Source organism: Ischnura elegans, chromosome 2 (genome assembly GCF_921293095.1).
Source record: "Ischnura elegans chromosome 2, ioIscEleg1.1, whole genome shotgun sequence".
Classification (NCBI taxonomy): domain Eukaryota; kingdom Metazoa; phylum Arthropoda; class Insecta; order Odonata; family Coenagrionidae; genus Ischnura; species Ischnura elegans.
Genome location: NC_060247.1, coordinates 37,133,070 through 37,154,498, shown reverse-complemented (window position 1 = coordinate 37,154,498; position 21,429 = coordinate 37,133,070). Strand labels below are relative to the sequence as shown.

Genomic DNA, 21,429 nt, shown 5'->3' with positions numbered 1-21,429 from the left:
TACCAAAGGCTACAAAATTGACACTGTCAAACCCACACTTGAACGTAAAAAACTCGTTACGAACAAGTTCTGCCGTATTCTTTTCGTAAAGCTACATAATGTTTGACAATGATAACACCATAAAAGCATCACTGGTTTACCATTGGGAGTAGAAGAGAAATTTAATTTTCCAAAAAAATGACCAACAAATACATTTTTATGGACCTGGACTCTTATAATATAAAAAACAGAGGAATTAGTGGAAACTTAAGGACTGATGTCGCTATTTGAACGAGTTGAGGTAGTTTTTGAAAAATGACACTCAAAGACTAAATTTAATTTGAGTTGAAACGCAAAATATCAAGCACTGAGAGTCTAGAAACCTAAAAAAATATCAGAAACTACATGACTACTAATCATCGGGTAAGTTGCTGGAGAGAGTTGTTAGGTAAAATATATAAAGATCAAGGGATTGCCTGTTTGTCCTTTTTTCTGAATGATCGATTGGATATTGTAATTATTTGAATAGTTGAGATAGATAATGTGAAGATTATTCCAATTTATTCATTTATAAACTACTAAAGGATTTACGTTAATAGTATCATGTAATCGAATGTCAGATCTCGAATCGGTTCGATCATCATGAAAAGGTAACATAGTTTCCTTTTATATTGAAAATGAAAAGCAAATTACGCCAAGTCGTGCATGAGACTTCATTCAGTTTCCTTTCCTTCTCCGTACACAAATTACTAACCGGATCAATGCAATAATTACAAGTTTACAGAATGGTATGAAGTTGAAGGGTAATCTAAAAATTAAGACAAAAAGATTAAATTGTATCCTAGAATTCAGGATCATTGAAATCCATGAAACGAGGTCATCGCAAAATCATAAATCGTTAAGACCCAGTTTCGTTTTCTTTCGGCAATGGGGTAAGCATAGCTTTTTTCCATTCCTCTTATTCAATCGTTCATTTGTAGTCAATCGTCGAAAGTGCAAAAGTATTACCAATAAAGTAGCCTCAATTACCAATAAAGTAGTTATGAGACATAAAATATGACAAAAATATGGATCAAGGCTCTGGCAAGAGTAAATAATTATATATATTAATTTCCAGGTTTAACAGGTGTATTAAAATAAACCGGAATATCTGAACACTTTGTGCCCTCAAACTTAAATCAGGCTTCATATCAATGGCTGCAATATTTACGACTGTCACGACATCCTCCAATCCGATCGAATTTCTGGGAAGGTTACTTAAGAAGCTCTCCTTTTACAGTCATATATTTTGGTCGGCAAGGGCGAGAAATACATTCACACCGGGAAAAATGCTCACATCTCATTTTCCGAGCTCCAGATACAAACTTCCACGCTCGAGTACACGTCTCCGTGATGGCAGGGCAGGTTTAAAAAAAACTGGGCACGAAGACATCTAATGACTCGGATACATTTACACCACTGACCTATTTTCTCAATCGATGGAAACTTGATGATTTGTGAGCAAGGAGCAGGGTCAGTCAGGCCATTTTCTTCAAGGATGGGAAAAGATAGTAAAGAGGGTGGCTTTTAAAGTAATAATAATACATAAAATCATAACTACTAAACTAACCAAGGTCATCCTAAGCCGTCAGTGTTGCTATGCCTGAACCCTAACACCTCGGTCGCGAACGGCAGCCTATCTGAAAGTAACTTAATGCTAAAACACATGACTATTGTCATTAATGTATTCTACCGATTAAGGTAGGTTTGCATTGAGTATTTAAGAAGGATTTTGGCAGTATGCCCTCCCTTCATGAACTTCCCCTTCAATTCACGATAAGGTAAGGTAAGGCTCCTTTCTATTCTATGAAAAAAATTTTATTCTCTTCCATCCTCTCCCTCGTTTACCAAACATTCTACTCTCTAACACTGTTTTCAACATACCCTTCCTATTCAGAACTCGCTCCAGCCATGCATTCTGATTCCTCCGTATCTCATATAGAGGCTGTTTTTTCTCACCCTCCATTGTCAGCAGTTCGTCGCTCCTCCTCCTTTCCGTCCACTTCATCTTTATCCGTTCTTCTCCATACCCACATCTCGAACACCTCCAGTCTTCTCTCGTCCTCCTTCTTAAGTGCTGCATATGATAGACAGAATTAATCTCGTTCTTCTTAAGTGCAGCCTAAGATGAACAAAATTAATCACTTTTAAACAGTGTAAAAGACCCACATCTCGAACGCCTATCAGTCTCCTGTAGTCCTTACGAAGTGTCAATGTTACAATCGTTACAATCCATATCAGACTATGTCAAACGATGAGAATCTAGAAAGCTAAAAAACATCTGATGATACATGACTACACCTTTCGTTAAGAGCAGGCTAATGCTGACGCCGGGTTTCTCTCCTACCTTCCTTCCCTACCCTTCCCTCATGGCGCAAATGACCTCAGCTGTCAGTTTCCTCCCAAAAATGCCTAACATGCGATTATTTTACTTTGGATAGTAGCGCTAGGACGCACAAGAAAAAGGACGAGAAAATACTGGAGGCGTTCGAGATGTGGGTATGGAGAAGAACGGAGAGGGTGATGTGCACTGAGAGGACGAGGGATGGCGAAGTGGCTTGGCTTAAATCGGAGCGCAGATTCCATTAGTTAGCTTCAAGATGCACTCCTTGGTCCGCCCTGTAAATAGAGGATTCGTTCCCATTCATCTCTTCTCCGCGGGGGTTTATATTGACCGCTCACCCTCTCTCAAGCCACCGCCAGCGCCATCCAGTCGCCACGCCACGCCGCGCCGGCCGTCTCCTTCGAGTGTAGACGGTTTGGGAGCAACGGATATTTTGAACACAACCGTCTCCGCGCCTTCCTTGCATCAATTCACCTTTAGGACGCGAAATTGAAGCTGCAATCCTGCTAGCTACATGGCAGTTTGCGACCAGATATTTATTTTCCAAAACATTTTAGTAGGCCTCGGTGGCGGCAAGGATAAGTCAACCGAAGATCGTGGTTTTCGAGTCCCGACTGGATAGGTTGCCCCTATGTAGGGCATGGTTTTATGAGATCGGTTATTGTTAATTGTTAAAAATCGCGATGAAAAAGCCTTACGGTGCTGTTTTCGGAAGTAATTGAGGTAAATTGATTAAAATAAATAAATGTCCGAGGACGAAATGTCATCTGTGTATGCGTCGGAGAACTCTGTTATAAACTAGCAATTTGTGCAAAAATTCTTCATAGTGCATTGATGACGCCCTGTCTCATAGACTGGCAATTTGACCTTTCAGGCAACGATGCAGACGAAGAATAAAATAATGCAATCTATACTTTTAAGTAGGTTCCCATTTCAAGCCTTTTCTCCTCTGGATGAAGTTTTACTTCACGTAAGCTTTTGCACTCACAGAGCGACTTCCACACTCACACAACGACCATCTCAACTCGAATTCTCAATTTACCTTATATATGATGGTATATTAGAAGAACAGATGGATGATATCTGACATTAAAAAACATTTTTTTTGTTCCCTACAATCTAGAATGATTGATTGAAATGATTATCACTAAAGTCGATTCAACTAAATTAATTACAGTATTAAATTTTCATGATAAAAATATATTGATTGAGCATTGAGTCTCCGATCATCCTAGCTTCGTCCATACCAAAGTAATTTTTATTTAATCCAATCTCATTTCACTGTCGTAAACGGAAACTTTTCGGGTAAAGACGACGCATTATATTCCTTCTGATCCCAGGGAGTCCGCAGCTCTGGCAAAAAAAAACTAGTGAACGGATATCAGCGTACCCAGATAACCGAATAACCGGGCTTCCGAAACAGGAGAAAATTTCAGGATGTTTAGCGGATATCGTAACCCAGATACAGGAGTTGATTGTCCGACACGTCCCTCGTGGCTGCACTAGTTAATCAAATTCATTAAAACGCGTGAGAAAATTTTCCTGATGCTTTCCTTATAACGGTGTAGGCGCTCAAATAAACTTTCAGGCTGATCTTGAGAGTAGCTCAGCGAGAATACACCGATAGGTGGGAGGCTTACACACGAAAAATGTATCCGATGATGCATATATGACGCTAGATGTTAGCATTATCGTAAAAGTAATATATTTTGAGTTGAATATCATCATTGAATTAGGTGGTTTACGGGCAAAGATTTATACATTTAGTAATAAAAAAATTAATTGCTGAATTCGGTGGCTAGCTACACTTGGAAAGTTATCAGTGTGTTGAAATGTTTTTAGACATGATAATAGGCAAAAGTCTTCCACTTACTGCAAAACAGAAGATTGGAGACAAGAAAAAATTGCATTGTCATAACATAAAAGGGATATTCTAAGGAAGACGTATGATTTGAGTATTCGATATACAATCGTTGACTCATGGAAAAGCTGATTAAAAAGATCAACAGCATTGACAGCAATTTGTTTGTGAAGATGGGAACAGGAGACCAAGAAAACAAAAACTGAGGATTGGAGAGTAATGCATAAGAACAGGAGAACAGAGCATACTCTGGAGCATTCTAAGCCACAGAAGAATGCAGTGAGTTTCCCATATCTTGATACAGCAACTATGTAGGGAAACTAATAAAGGGGAAAATATACGGAAAATTCCTTCCAGTATGAAAAAAGACAAGTAATTTTGGCAAAGAAGTTCATATGAGAAAAAAAGACAGAAGCAGTGAAAGGAATAAGCTTGTAATAAGAGTGAATAAGAGGGAATGAATATCTGCAGTAAATATATTATAGAATTGTACAATTTGAAAAAATGGCAACGATCGAATTAGGCCAACGCTAGATACCTACAGATACGATAAATTAGAACACATAAATCTTTCAGATTATGTTTTTGACGGAGAAAAAAATACGAACAAAAATGAAGTCTAATATTTTAAATAACTTAGCGTAATTCTTCTGTTCAATATGAAGTGAAAAGTGATCTAGCACGAGAAGCTGGAAATAAACACGCATACTTCAAACAACGTTTCCCACGGACCTCTCCGAGTCGCCTTCAAAGCCCCCATCTCAAAATAGTTTCGAGTGCAAAGATAAAAAAAATGATAAAACAAAATAAATTGGAACTTAAGAGGAAGAGCTTTGGTCCGCACTCGGCGTATTGTTGGGAGGGGAATTTTCCCTCACTTGGCGACCGAAGTGCTTCCCCCAAATCCATTAAGGAACAGTCTTTATCAACAGAGTGTTGAAACAGGTCAAGTTCGGGAATGTATCGCGTCTCTTGAAAACGGTCCGAAAAGAAGTTGAAGTGACGCATTCGAGAGGCAGCTGAGGGCTGTGAAAGGAAAGGAAAAGTGGCGGAGAGGCACATCAAACGATGAGAAAATTTAACCACACTGCCAGACACCAGACTTTCCGTTGTGGAGATTAAGTGTTAAAGCTATGGAACATAAATTGTACAGTGAATTATAAATGAAATGATTTTTCAAGTCTTTCGTCTTCATGTAGTTGATATAACGTAAAACAGGACTAATATCATTTGCATTGAATACATTATCAAAAATACGAGAAATTAAGAAATGCCCAGAAATACGGCGATGAGACAGCTTAACTTCATTGGAGGCTTCATTTTTTTGGGTGTTGGAAAATTAATTGATTACAGATTGAGCCAACTACTTTTTTTGCTCAGCTTATCTTAGTTCGAATATTTGTTTTATTTCATAGACACCTTCTCGACTAAGACGAGCCTCCCAGAGTTCTCAAGGGGCCAGTACCAACTGGAATGTAATGCCAGTATCAACAGTAGTGTACATAAGAGCAGCGTCCTGAGGTGAGATTTTCTCAGACGGGTCTAGAGACCGACATTCAATAATGCATGTAGTCCCACTCACCTGAATCGTTCCGACACTTGGACGTACACTTAGTAACTTCGGCGATTTTCCCCGGCTGTTTCATTTCTCTCCTTTGTATCGTCTGTACACCTCATACCTTCATTAGAACCTCAAAAAAATTACGGAAATAATAATAGAGAAGATATAACTAAGGTAACCTTACTTCTATCACCCAAAAACACCCTTAATCCTACAATTTATATATCATCATAATCCTTGATAAATAATTTTCTGGAGTAAAAGTTAATAAATCTTATAAAAGTGTACCAAATATCTGAATACACCATAACGACGCAAAGTAAGGGTCAATTCGATATGACAATGTGTTTACGTAACGTAAAATGACCAATAGCGTGGATTTACAAAATTTAACCCTTACAAAAGCCATTTAAAAATATCATATTTGGTTTGGCTCTTGGAATTTTGACTTCTGTTCACGCCATAGACTATTCCTATTGTTAGCCTTTCGTCTTCGTGGAATTGAGAAGCTGCCAGGCGCTCATGTGGGTGGAGCGCCCTGCGTCCCTCACTTGTTTTCCGACTTCCAACGAATACAACATGTCAAACCCAAAAAAATGCTCTTTTCATGCCGCACGGACTTTGGCTCGGGGAAGGGCGTAACTGGGTCCTTGAATGAAAATCCGGATATCTCATATTGTGGAGCCAAACTCGCATTAACTAAGCTAAACCGAATTCAGGAAAATGAATTAAATGAGTTAGAAAACTGGTTAAAATGGCGGAAATGTTGTCGAAAATTGTATCTCCTCCTTTGCGAGAGAATATCTTAGGATATATTCGTTACTTCTGTGCGTAAAGTAGCAAGGAAAATAGAATGTGTCACTTGAGAACGAGAGACAAAATTATTTTTTTCTTCGAATTCTTTGGGTTTTCACCACGTTAATTCAAATTTAAATAAAACCACTGTTACTTTCTAGACTTCTAGTGCATTCATCAACCAAGATTATTGCACGTTCATGAACTAAGCACTGCGAAGTGCGAATTTGAAGATTCGGCAAAACCCTCATCTTTCAACAACAAGAAACGCTGAAACCCCAACAAATATAAAGTAATCTTTCATCTACCGCGAGAATCTCCGTTAAACTATTTTAACTTTCATACATCAATTTCAATGATACGATGGATTCTGAGGAAATCTCGTATTTTTTTAGCCACTTTCATGCTTCAGTTGCGTTTGCTCATTGGGTAGGTGTTTGAAATTACTGGGATTCTTCCACCTTTCAATGCCAAATGACTGCAATAAATCATCTACTTCGAAGGATAAAAACGATTTTTTACCTTCATTCCTCGGTGCTTTTTCAAAAGAGTTTCCTACGGAAATTCATCTATTGGAGGTATTTATTCAGCGGTTTAACCAATGACTCAGCAATGAAATACAGAAAAAATACCTTCCCTTGCAAAAAATTATACTTTCAAAATGTTATTGTTTCTTCAGATTGCAATAAGCGAGCATGAGTATGAGCAACGAAAAAATGGTTACCGAGGAGGAAGACAACAGTATCCTTTATAAAGTTCTCTTTTAATATTACGTATCCGAATTTTGGTTTCCTCGGTCATCATGTAACTACCAGGTCACTACCAGAGACAAGAAAAAGTTTCTTAAGTACGAGGAAATGAGAATGCTCTTACTTCCGCGATATCCATGAAAATAAGGAATATTGGGTGCACATTAAAATATGAAAAGATTTCATTCCTGAAGATATAATTTCTTTACAATATTCAGCAACTCTATGATCAGTTACTTCGATCGATAAAACTGGTAAAGCTGTTAGTGAAGATGATTTTTTTCATATTTTAAACGAGAATGTTAGTCGTAGCGTCAAATTACTGCGAATTGATAATTACTGTTAATTAGCTTGTTATTCATTTCACACAGTCTCTGTAACTGATTTATAAGAGCACGCGAGGCAAGAAATACGTAACTAAATGAAGAAAACGGGAAGCTTTGATGCTACGCAGTACCGTTTCAAGATTCTTAACTCGTGACGCGTGGAATAAAATACCTGAAACTCAGACATAAATGCGTTCGACGAGAGGCAAGAATACAAACCATCCATGACTTCATCGAGCTGACTCGATCAAATGCCATGACATCTGAGAGATCTGGATGAACTGAGAGAACTACGAGGCTGAAGAAGCTATCTGGAACGCTTGCGAAATGTTGTCCTTAATAATGAATAAATACGAAATGGAACCCTAAAACCTTCCTTATCCACATAGAGACCCCGACGAAGCATAAATAGAAACTAGCACATATTTTTAAAAAATTCTCAGGATTTCCAGCGGTTATAATTTTTGTATATTACCAACATTTCAACGGACGATTCGTCCATTGTTATAAGGGTGCATGATTAAGTTTGTCTGAGAATTGAATGAATAATTTTACAGTATAACTTACTCATTCATCCTAATGGATATGGACGAGTCGTCCGTTGAAATATTGGTGATATACAACGATTTTGACCGGTTGAAATCCCGTGAAGACTGCAAGAAAAATAATTCGCTATGTAAGAATTTCATCATGTTTTAGTTTTTTTTTCTTTCTCTTGACCTCAATTTTTAACGCTTATTAGTCTCTTGGTGCGTCGGTTTTTTAAAATTAAATGCAAAAATTTTGCCCAACGTTTCGGTATATATTTAAACCTTCATCAGGGCTTAAATAAGTGCTAAGGGTCCTCTTGCATTGCTGTTAAATTTTTCCACTTCTGATGCTCCAAAAGATGCGTTTCTGTTCGACGTTGCTATACAGTTTACTTCCTCTGATTCTTTTTCTTTTACTTCTTTATTGTTGAACATCTGAATGAATGAATCTCAATTTTTAACTTTTATTAGTGTCTTGGAGTGTGGGTATTTAATAACTAAATACAAAATTTTGGGTCATATTTGCACATATTAAAGCCCTGATATAGGTATTACCTCTTCACCCCCAAGGTAAACACACGTGCACCCTTTACGTTTTTATAATTATATTTTTAAATGTGAATTATTTTCGTTAAAACCCGCCGCTGCACTTCTTTGTACCTTGTAGTACACGATTCTTCCACTACCTGCCACATGTGTTGTGTTTTGCAATCGTAAAACAAGGTGGATGGCACAATGGCAAGCAAGATGGGTGTGCGTTGTCAAGTGTTTTCAGTTGTTTAGAACATTAGATTTGCCTTTTCTTTGTCTTGACCTCTATTTTTTAATTACCATGAGTATCTTGGATTTTAGTTCAAAAGATTGCAAAACTTTTATGCTGACGTTTCGGTTTATTTGTAAGCCATCTCTAGTAAACACCCCTGTGCAAAAATAAGCCCTGAAGATGGTTTACAAATAAACCGAAACGTCGGCATAAAAGTTTTGCTATCTTTTGACCTAAACTCCCAGATACTCATGATAACTAGTTGTTTAGAACTAATAAATAATGTTTTTAAAAACTATATCAATTGAAAATAATCTACATCTTCATCTATATAATACCCCGCAAGCCGCCTAAAAGGCGTGTGGTAGGGGGTGTTGGGACACTAGCCGTTTACAGCTAAAAAAAAAAAAGAAAAAAAAATGAAGTACTCTAACGAGGTTGGTACTAGCGTTTATTAAAGTCCTTTATGGTTAGGGGCAAAAACGAATTCCCATATCTATCCGTTCGGCAAAACATCTCTCTTAATTTATCGCTTCTATCGGACCTGGCAATATAGTGTGGCTCTAATATTATGTTCTCTGTGTCGCTCTTAAAGATATCCATTCTCAATTGTTCAATGAATGGTAATAAAGTATTCTTGATGAGATTAATTTCTTTGCATTATCGTAGTGCATAAAAATATTTCCGTAAAATCCCAAGGTGCACAAACATGTACCGTACTGTAAAAGATTTGTTTATAAATATTTCTTACAAATTTCACTGTGATGTTATGTTTTTTTTCCATTCACTCTGATTATGAAAGGAGCCTGAAACATAAATAAAACATCTCAGAGACTCATGGGTCTGAAAAGGATAAAGATTTACCGTAATGGCGGCCAAATATTTTGCATTCGATTCTTAAATACCTATACACTCTAATACACTATTCATATGTTAGCACGTATTTGTCTCCATACAGTGGGTCTCCGAAGTGGCCTGGAAATGGTACGGTTCCGTTATGCGTCGCGGAATCAAACTTAGAAATAATTTAACATCATATCCGCTACCTTGCTCTGCTTGCACTGTCTCTTCTGTATCGATCGTTATTTTTTTTGCGAGGGGAAAGTAATACGGCAGCCCAACGCGACAACCCCAGTCACGTCCGCACGTTCTGCGACCGTGAATGCGTTGAGACTCGCAGCTCAACCGTGAACGTGAGACGGTGCCATCGAGTTGTAGAAATGGCTCTGCATCTTCTCCTCGCAATCACTTTTGCGGTCAGTTTAAGCGACTAGGCACCCAGGCTGATGGGCAACCAATTGAAGCGGCAGCTAACAATGGAGCGATGCGTACGGTAACACACTACCGTTACTATTGAAATGAAAGGCACCGGCACGCCACTTTACGGGAAAACTGGATATTTATCACTTCCCAGAACAGGCCTTAATCAGAGAATCCTAGAGGGTACATTTACAGTTATTTTAATTAAATATCTTTCTAGCGCGAATGGAAAAGTCTTTAGTAAAACAAAGGCAGCCACAGAACCTTGCGGTTGTACGGTTGTGTGATAAAAACAAAGAAAAAAAAACACATAGATGGCGACCACAGTGAAGAAAAACAATTCCTCCCACGTATGACAAGGGATCAGTACTTAAGTTCAAGACATTGACAGCGACAATTAGCTCCTCCAAGGACGTATAAATAATAAAGTTAGAGTTTGGTAAGAAAGCAAGCACACTAGTCCTCATAAAATGGATTTAATGCGATCGGAAGTTATGATAAACAAGATGAGTAATAACTTTGGATGTTCAATAGTGCGACACATTCTCTTCTTTTAAACGATGACATAATTTAGTGCCCTTAATCTAAAAACTTCTTTGGCCACTTATTTTTATTAATCGGAGTGAAGCATTTCGCGACGTTTACGGTGATTCTTAATCGGCAATTTAATAGATTTTCAATAAAATAATGGAAATTAAGAGTTTTCATTTAAGTATCATCGGTGAATTGTGAAGAAAGGATTACTTTTGTCATCTGTGGTGTATTAGGCATGAGTTCAATTTATATCTTTAAAAGTGCAAAGATTTCATGACTCGTGATGCTGAGCTGTTCGACAATTCTAGTTCATAAGAATAGATGTTGATGAATAAAATTATGGAATTGAAGGGTTTTCGTTGAAATACCATTGGTGCCAAGTGAACAAAGGATTACTAATGCCATATGTGGTGCAATTATACCATGGTTTCAATTTATATCTTCGAAATTAGAAAGATTTCATGAGTCGTGATGTTGGTCTATTCGACTATTCTGGTTCAATAAGGATAGATGATTACTTGAAATGGAGTCCCAATGCCAGGATTTCCGCAAAAGAGCTCGCACAAACCTGAAGCTCCTAGAAAAAAAGTCCACTGCGAGTGTGCAGACCAAGGAGGTTCAGGAGGGGGCGACACTGGTTTCTAGAGTGGAGCGAAGTGTGGTCGGAATGGGGGTGATACGGTCGGACAAACCACGCCCACTTTGACCAAAACATTGACAATCCCATAAGGGTTAATGCTTACTATTTGATGAAATTTTTGGTCATAACTCGTTAATGCATTAAATTAACCTATGGAACCTACACTGTAAACCTTTTTTTCTTACTTCATTGGTAGGCTTCGCCAAGTTATGACTCAACCATTTCAGGGAAACATTATTATCAATCACCACGGTTACGTTCTACAACCAGCTCAGCTGAAAACAAAAGTCTACGAGAGTAAATTATTAATTTACGTGCACTTATACTGGTATTTAATCTTATTATATCCAACAGAAATCTAAAAATTACCGTACAAAAGTATATTTTCAACAATATCCCCGCCAATAAAGCGGCTACCAGACACAGAGATTATACATAAATAACGCAAATGATGGAAAAAATCCGATGACAATCGTCGGCGAAAAACTATAATGATTATGGTAGCATTATTCAGTTAATGTAGTTCATTTTCAGAACAAAATTTAGCCTCCTCAATGTATCAGTCGGAGACTTAAGTCCAAGACTTGTCAAACCAAGATGGCGGAACTTTGACCACGCTAAAAACTCGGAAACGGCGTCTCCAGATATTTACAACCTCCTTGTTGCAGACGGAATAAGAGGAACGGCGCGGCGGCATAGGACTGTCGCTGTGAGACATCACAATGGCAGAGGCGACTCCGGGGAAACCGGTCATGAAGCGAGGGAGAGGGAGAACCGGCCTAGAAAACCTAAAAATGCACCACTCGCCCTTTCCCTCTCCCGACCACTCGACGTAAAACTCACCTTGGAAAACGTGCGAGCTCGCATCTAATGAGGTTCCCGACCCCAGGAAGAAATAAGGGCAATATCAGGCCGCTGCGGCGCCGCGACGCATTTCTTATTTTCTTTTGCATTTGTAAACGAAGCGGGTGGTAATAATCTGGACGAAATCGTAGGACTGCGGTTGCCATGCGCCAGTCACTGGTCATTTGTCTGTTGCGCCTTTCAATAAATAGGAGATTTCTTAGAGGTTTGATTATAAAATTGTCTTTTTAAATCCAACGTTTCGAAGCCTTTAATTCCATTATCACTGCTAAAATTCAATCATTTCAATATTGACCGTCGACATTGTACGACAACAGGTATTAAAAATTGTGTTGCAAGCAAAAAAAGAATAAATAAATAAAAACATAATAAAGGCAAATAAAATTTTGATTTAAAAAACGCCAGTCGCTTATGAATGGTAAAAATAAAACACTCTCGCGACAATCAGGGAAATTTTTTGGAAATGACAAATCAATTTAAAAACACCTATCGTTTCATGCAAGTCAAAAGGTTAGGTTAATGACGAAGACAGCAATAAGCTCTCGGGGCTGTGAACGGGTCTGGCATTGGAATGATGCTACTGTTGAATTTTCGACGATCCACTTGGTCATTGTCTTTAGGCCTGATAATGTCACAAATTGGTCGCCGAAACGTCGGCAGCATCGCAGTTGCACAGCAAGCCATGAGGACGATGGAAAATATTGCATTGAAACGTTACCAGAAGTTAAGTGCTTAACCTGGTGGAAATCCCGAGAGACATTCACAGCTAATTCAAGTTGAGTCCAGCCAAAACAATTAAGAAAACCTCGTAACTGGACGAGGTCCATAGAGATATTGGTAGCCAAAAGAAGAATCAAAAGAAAAATATTGAGGTGCATGTTGGTTCATGGGTGATCTTAAGGTGAAAACCTATCGCTATCATGCTTCAAATCCTTAAAAAGAGTCCTGAAAATAAGTTTTAGCTTAATTATCGATCCATCCATCCATCATATAAATTCCCAAAATGAGATCGAACAGGAATTTTATCGGTTTAATTGCAAGTAATATTCCGAAACGATGTATGGTCGTGTCCAAAACAAGGTGCCTAGCAACGATTGGGAATGCATTTTCTCTTTTTTTTCGTTCCACATTTAGCAGCATCGGCTAATACGGCGGGTTTATAAATGTCTTCTTTAGCCGCCATTGGAGGTCGAGTAGGAAGCGATAAAGATGCAAAAAACAGAAGCAAGTCGTGAGGCGAGAGAGAAAGTCTTAAAGAAGATGAGCAAATGAACTGCATCGTGAGAGGAAGAAAACCGACGTTTATTAGGGTAGGAATCAGGCTATTTGGACGTTCCTGCCACCTAAATTATTACAGAGGGTAGGAACGGATCCATGAACTGGCTTTTTATCCTCAAGCATCATCACCAACTCTCCTCACACACTAGTCATTGCACTTCCCGGCTTACATTCCAGTTATGCCTATAAAAAACATGCTAAAGCCTCAGTGAAAGCATGTCTGCGTACAAACTCTGAACCCTGTTTCCAAATGACACTTTGTGAAGAGGCCTTTTGGATAAAAAGGGAACACTTTCCAAGTCTATCGATTAATTAAGGCGAAAACCTGGACAACGCCAAAACGTTATATTTTAGCCGCATGCAGTTAAAAAAGAATTCGCCACCTAGGTTATGCATTGGAGATGATCAAATTTATCAAATGACATTATTTACGACCTTCTACAATTGCAGCCCATCCCCATAGCCTAGAATTTGCGACCAATTAAGTCTCTATATGGATACGAATGCAGTCTGGATACGGGTATCATAGGCTACCATGCCAAAGAATAATACTAGTTTCAAAATGAAAATAATGTGATTCATTTTTCCTCATTTATCAGAGACATCGTCTTACTTTCGACTGAGTCCCGAGTATATATAGTAATATAGTTTAATGACTAAAAAAGATAAAAATGGATTAAATAAATTGAAAATTTTCTATGACATTTTTTTTTTAGTATGTCTCAAAACTGACTACTGAGATTTTTTCTGAAGTCATTCAAGGTATTGTACGGGCTCTGTTTGACTGCTTAGAAAAAACATCACAACGGTGAGAAAAATAAATGTAATGGAATAGAGTCGAATGATTTTGACACCGAATTTTCTTAGGGCTAAGAGTGACACTGAAAGAATTCGAGACTTTCACTGGTATTACAAGACGCACTGAAATAGCGCGCGGCTCCACAATGACCTTCATGCCTGTCCCACACGAAAGTCAAGGGTAGTAAATACTCGAATTCTTCTGCAGGCCGTCTATGAATTTCGAGTATAGCATAGCTGAAAAATGAACAAAGCCAACTTCAACCGTGTCCCCCTAATACTAATAGAATCGATTGTTAACCCGTTTGGCTAGAATTGAGCTGGTTTGAGGATAGATATCGATAGTGCCATACATGCATTTATATGCCTTGCATAGTATATCTAATATCTTAAAAAACGACATTCTATGAAATATAAGACCATTTAGAGCGCATGAACGTGGGAGTTGGATTCTTCCATAGCAGCTGCAAAAATGTGATTGAAGGGCTGGTATGGTAATATAGCTGCGAAGGCAGCCTAATTAACATGCAAACACCTTTTCAAAAGATATTGTTCAAGTACAGGAATGGCATATGACGATCATTGATGCATGACAAGAGTTGAACTCGAGTTACAAGTTATATTCCTTTATCCGTCAAAACCAGACTTCTTAATTCTAGAGAAATTCATTAAACTGAGGGGGATGAATGCAAGTACGAGGTGGATTCGAAATAAAAGGAAAAAAAATAGTTAAATTAAATTTGAAATTCAATGGAATGAAGATCTTTTTATGTATTACTCTATTAATCAAAATTTTATCTTCGATTAAAAGGAATAATTTGAATAATCTTTAGATTCACTAATTGACACACGTCCTAAGGCTTCATCGTCTTCTGCAAGCAATCGACAGATGTAATACATACGATTAGTTTTAAAATATTCCAGTCACCTGGTAGAAATGAAGGTCGAAGCTTGTTTCTAATTTTGGACAGAAAAAATAGTTTGAAGCTGAGTTTGCCACTTGTTAAAAAAAAGCTGAGCATAAAAGCAGAGACAAAAACATAAATAACAGATGAAAATGCAAATAAATGAAAATGTGATTGACACAAGAAGCAATGCATATATCATGCATCTATTTGTAGGATGGATGGTATAAAGGAAGACGAAAATGTATGGTGATTACGTTACAACGAAGAGAAAGAGTAGAAATGTGCGGGAAAGATATTCAATGTTGATAGAAAAATTATAGCTAATAGGCATATAGTAGAAAGCAGTTAAGCCTAATATTTAAAAAAGTCGAATAAAATTTCCATTTTGAACAAGTTTTTTTTCTGATTCGAATAAATCCAAGGTATCCACAAGAATTTAATAAGTATAAATAAAATTCAATAAATAAACATTTTAAAAATGTAAGAAATAAAATATTTAATGCCCAAAGGGCAAAAAATTGGGCACCTCAGGTGATAAATAGCAAGACTATGAACGAGCCCTTTGATTTTACCGCTTGGATCACAGAGCATCTTTCTTTTCAATATCTCCGTTTTAAGTATCCGACCTTCTCGTATTCCTCATCATCGGTTCGTCGGACGGAACCTTTCCGACTTATTCATTCATGGAACTCAATTGCCTATCACGCCACTTCCATCCAGCGCTACATGAATGACTTCACGCATAAGGGGGCCTGAATGGTTGAAAGTCGCAAAAAATAACAAACGGCTCTCCTAACATCAACGTTTTTTTGCACTTTGCATTAAATTCTAGCTATAAAACTGCTTGTATAGCAGTACTGGAACTCAGGCGATGATGCTTCTTATCAATACATGCGCGAGTCCAGTTTTCCAGATGCAGAAGCACGCATTTTTTTCGAAACTAAACCATCTGCAACTTCTCCTTATCGATTGGCACTAAGCTCAGAGATGGAACCCGGGGTAAGGAACCCATTAATTCCTGTGAAGATCCGCGAAAAAAATACGGCCTTCAAAGAGCCAGCTGTGAGGAGTATCTTGACGAGATAGCAGGCTAAATAAATTTATTCGCTCATTAAATTTATTTCACCAAAGAATGGAAACGGCGTTCATTAAATGATTGTATTGACACTCTCGATTTAAACTATCAATTTGTGACATAAGACGAGCATAATTAAAGAAACTTTCCAATAATTCCCTCTATGGTTTCATAGATAGCCTTGCTCAACGTTTAACATGCCTCGATCCTGATGGTGGTCACCGAAAAATTTAATTCTATAGTCAATATTGTTTTGTGGTCAACCCCAGAAAAGATCAGAATAAGATAAAATGTCAACAATATTTTATCATTATCGATTGCTGTTGACCAAAATGGTTGTTAATCACCCTAAATCATAGTAGCTGTGCTGTTGGCTCTATAAATCATGATAGTAGGGAATAAACCAAGTCACTATCAGATTACGTTACAATGACCAACATGAGCAGTTGCTCCTACACGAAAAGTTACTCCTTACGAAAGACTCATCTTTCTCGAGAGCGGATATTTCGCACAAAATGAGGCGATCGGAGAAAATAGACGCAATCCTCTTACTTAGCTCATTCTTTGGCTGCATCATGAGATTTTCTTGAAACTAGTTCACTGTGTGTGAGCTCCGAGGAATTTATTTTTGGACGCAGGAACATGTGCGATGGGCCGAACACGCATAGTCTGTTTGTAAGCAAGCTGATCTCAATTACTTTGGACGCGAGGAGAGAGAAACACAAGAGAGAGGAGATTTTTCCGAGAAAGAGGAAAATAATAATAATAATTCTCAAGGTCCAACATGCTGTGCGCACGCACTTCCCGACGACTCATCGCGTCTATTTGGGTTCGCCGTCCGCCCACTCTCGTGTCGAAGGCGCCGCCAAATCGGAAAAGCTTCTATTAGTGACTTTTTCCAGTATCACAGGTTACCTCATCGTCCCAAAGTTCCTTGAATCTCGAAAACAAGAAGCCAATCCCCACATTTCTGCGCGTTTCAAAATCGACTTCTTTCCCATTCTGCTAACCCATATATATACTTATATAAATTTTATATTACACTAACCCATATATATTATATTATACTAGCAGGCCAACCGATTTTTATGTTTTCTCTTTGATCGTGCCAAGAGGTATGCCTAACCGGTAGGATGTCCAACCGCAGAAGTGGTATGATGGTAATGAGAAAAAAAAAAAAGAAAATGACGCGTCGAACCCAACCAAAAGTCGCACTACGGGGTTTGGGAGCATGAGATGTTTATAAGTAATAACTTTGGCGGCAATCCGTGCAGCCGTATGGAAACGAAAAGCGGGCAGACAAACAGATATGTTCTTTCATGCACATCTACTTTTTCCTGTACCAGTGGTTATCGTCCCAAAGCACTCTATAACAAGAAGCCGATCTCTAAATTTCTGCGTGTTTCCAATTCGATTGCTTTCCCATTCCACTTACATTTTTAATATCATTTAAAGTGCAATATCTATTACTATCACAGAATTGGGGAACTTGGAAGTTGGAATTCATTGCTATATAGTAGGACTTTTAGGCACGCCGAACGGCAAATATAATTGAAATGACAATTTCCGTGAAACGCGCTCTGGATCAGCTTATACCCTGCTTCATAACACAGAAAGCTGTGTGTTCATGAGTGTGCACTGTGCAGGCCAAAAATGTCTTGTGAACTCATACCCCAGCAAAAATGTTTTGCACCGAGAGGATTAATATTTTTGAGGTTAATTTTGAGGATTAATAGGTTTCAGTAGAATCATTTGAGTTATGTTTTCCCTTTGAGCGTGTCAAAATGTGTGCCTAACTGACAGGATGACCAACCGCCGAATTTGTATGACGTGACGCAACAAACGGTAATGATAAAATGACGCAAAGGTCGCGTCCGACGGAAACTAAAGTGGCACTACTGGGTTTGGGAGCATGCGATTCACCTATTTACTAACGTTGGTTGCAATCCTTGCAGCCGTATAGAAACGCATAGCGGACAGACAAACAGATATCCTTCTTTATACATTTAGATAAAGATGTTCTTTGTCTTGTAGTTTTCCAGATGATAACATAATGAAATGCGTTAAGCAAATCAGTAGATTCCGGTTATTCGGGCACCTGGATATCAGGTGCAGCCACTCAGCCGTGAACGCGTGTTGACAAATGTCCCACAACCGAACCAGTTGACGATTTAAAAGCCGTTAAAACGTGCCACGCATCGGTGGTGTTTTTCTATTGCTTACGTGAAGGTATGCAATTTTGCAATCTCAAATAACCAATTCTGTACAAACTCATATTTCCACGACTGATGCTGGGAGATCAAGGGTTTTTCATTTACTCTCAGATTCTAAGACAAAATGTTTGCAATTTATTATTTTTCATAATTATAGAGTTCAAGTAGTACATATGAGAACAGTAATGCGTTATAATTCTTAAATAGTCTTCTTTATTTCATTTTAACGTCCATGTTCATGGAATGCTTCGGATAAATGAGGCAGCCGCTTAATTGAATCAAAGTGTACCTATCGGACATGATCCAATGACCCGGAATGTAGTCTATTAAACATTTCAAAGAAAAAGTAACTAGAAAAGTATTTATTCGACGAAAGAGAGTAACCTCCAGAAAGAGACCTGACTCTTCAAAACTGCATTACCTATTTTAGTTTTTAAAGCACGTAAGTTTCCGGGTTTCGCAATATTATGAAACTTTCTTTTGAATAATTTTTCAAAATGATCCCATGAACACTCGATAATGTTTACTTAAAAATAACCTTAATCGTTACTCTTCCCTCCATTGCAAATACTGTCTCTCAACGTCTTCTTATAGGCTACCTAAAATTCCCATGCAAGATAAAGCTATGACTATATATCTTTTTTCAATGGGTGTGCTATTTTTTCTAGTGAATCATACCGCTATTTTTGAAACACGGTTTGACCTAGGAGATGGAACTTACTCATTATTTTACGTATTACAAACCGAAGAAACTCTGTTCTAAATACTTATCGTCGGAAGTGTCTTCAGGACATTTTGATTAATTTGCGTAAATGTTTTGATAAATCTGCCTGAAACTAACTTATTACAAAACGATGAATAACTTTTTAGGGTACTCAATCTTCACAATAGGGAAACGCATGGATACAGGTAAAACCTAATAAATACGAGAGAGTCTGAAACTCTAACCTTCGCGTGCTGTCCTTGAATGATGATTGACGAGTAGATTACAAATGCACCTTACATAAGAAAAGTTCCTAAGGAACGCGACCTTTGTTTTTCTGGATTTTTGAAAACGATGAATGAGGAGTCAATTAAAACTACAATACGGCAAAAAGAACACAGCACCTGTCAATGCACGCTAACATACGAGGGAAAAGAAAACAAATGCCGCACAAATATCAGAAGCGACCCGCCACAAACGGTGACAAGGGCGCTCCATTAGTCGAAAGACAATCGTTCCATTGTCGTCAGTATTTCTCACCCAGGCGACTTGTTCCCATAGTTATGCATCGGCGTGAACCTCTATAAAATTTTCTTACCAAATTTACACGTACGGGCATGTAAAGGATACGGTTTTGTATTCATTTCAAGATAAGTAATTTCTTAAACAATCGAATTAATAAAAATATCCAGTATACACTTCTTCTCCGATTCGGTCTCTTAAATTAAGCTTTTCAATTCATTGTTTCAAAACTTGAGCGCCAACTTATCCTCATGAAGCTATCAGAATAAAGAAATCGCTGAGTTATAAATGAGAAAAAATATTTCTCGGTCGATTTCGCAATACAAAATATTTAACGCAAATCTTATGGATCAACATTTTTTGCAAGAAGTTGAAATGCTCGAGGGATCTCCGACATTATATTGAAAATGTCCAGCTGTATAAGTAGAAAAGATCACAATACAACATGAAGTGCCGATCACAGAGGACCAACGTAAAAGAGTTCTCATATCCTAACAATCGATTCATGATTGGAATAGACTCCCTACCAAAAGTTTTCAGCCCCTTCCTAGCAACGTAAAACTTTTTCAAGAATAGGGGCAAAACATTTATCTTAGAAAACTAAATTCAATGCATGGAAGCAAAAATTCACAAGTGGTATCAGTGATATGAATTCTTACTTTCTTTCGATGTTTATTTTAATTTTTCGATGTCTCCCATCTAGCTTTGCATATAATTTTCATTTCATGTAAACCGTTACCTGGCAAATAGAAAACTAGTAACTTTTATTATATAATATAAAAAGAAATTTTATGATGCTTTAAATGGTAATATTAAGTATAAATAACATTACTTGCAATAATGTATGGATTACGCACCGATATTTTATTCCTAATCAATATTACTCTCAATATATTTATAATAAACCGGCCTTAACGTTGTATCTCTCGATTATCTCGTTTCAGGAGTGCCTGCGTTAGAAGGAGAAGCAGAGGGAGTCAAGATGAGTTACTACTACACACAGTCCGCACACGTGAAATCCGTGTCCCCGCAGCTGTCGCCTGGCTCTGGGTCGGCGACTTCGTCTAGCGGCGGTGCCTCTTTCTCGCCTGCACCGGCCGCCTTCTTGCCGCCGGCGCCGTTCGTCACAGAGGCGCAGCGGGAGGCCCTTGAGTACCAGTTCGCGCGGCTAAAGAACCCGCACAGCACGGACGTGATGCTCCTCGCCGCCGAGACGGGGCTGCACGAGAGGGAAGTCCAGGTGAGCGATTAAAAAACGTCACTTGACCCGACGAAAAGAAATTGTTTCAATTCTTGCCGCGGAGAGGAGAACATAATGGCGCCAAAAAGCCACGTGATGTGACTTGAATTATTTTGAACCATATCAATTAATCAATGGTGGCGCAGAGGGTAGTGCTTTGGACTGCTGTTTGGAGGGTCCCGGGTTCAAATCCCGTTCATCTTACGTTTAATGCGCATAAAATAACGTCGAAATTGTTGTATGTAAAACGTTTGCATAATACTTTTAATTGTGCTTTAACGAATAGATTTAGGGTAGTAAGAATCCCTGATTCCTATGTCATTAAAAGGAGAATTTTTTCCTCCCGCAATTATTGCATCGCAGATAATGTTTGAAACCTTGTTCAAAACAACGTAACTCGACTTAACTTGGCGTAACTACGGAATTGAAAATTTGAGAAGAAGGAAT

The 21,429-nt window shown here is 38.2% G+C and overlaps 1 long non-coding RNA gene across 1 annotated transcript in view; it reads left to right on the top strand.

Moving 5' to 3' along the window:
* The window catches only part of LOC124153616, a 90,035-nt gene extending 69,313 nt beyond the window's left edge, over positions 1 to 20,722 (top strand). Inside the window, exon 3 of the long non-coding RNA XR_006863705.1 lies at positions 20,687 to 20,722. This is a non-coding gene — a long non-coding RNA (uncharacterized LOC124153616). The remainder of the gene's footprint in view (positions 1 to 20,686) is intronic.
* Positions 20,723 to 21,429: the final 707 nt, after the last annotated feature.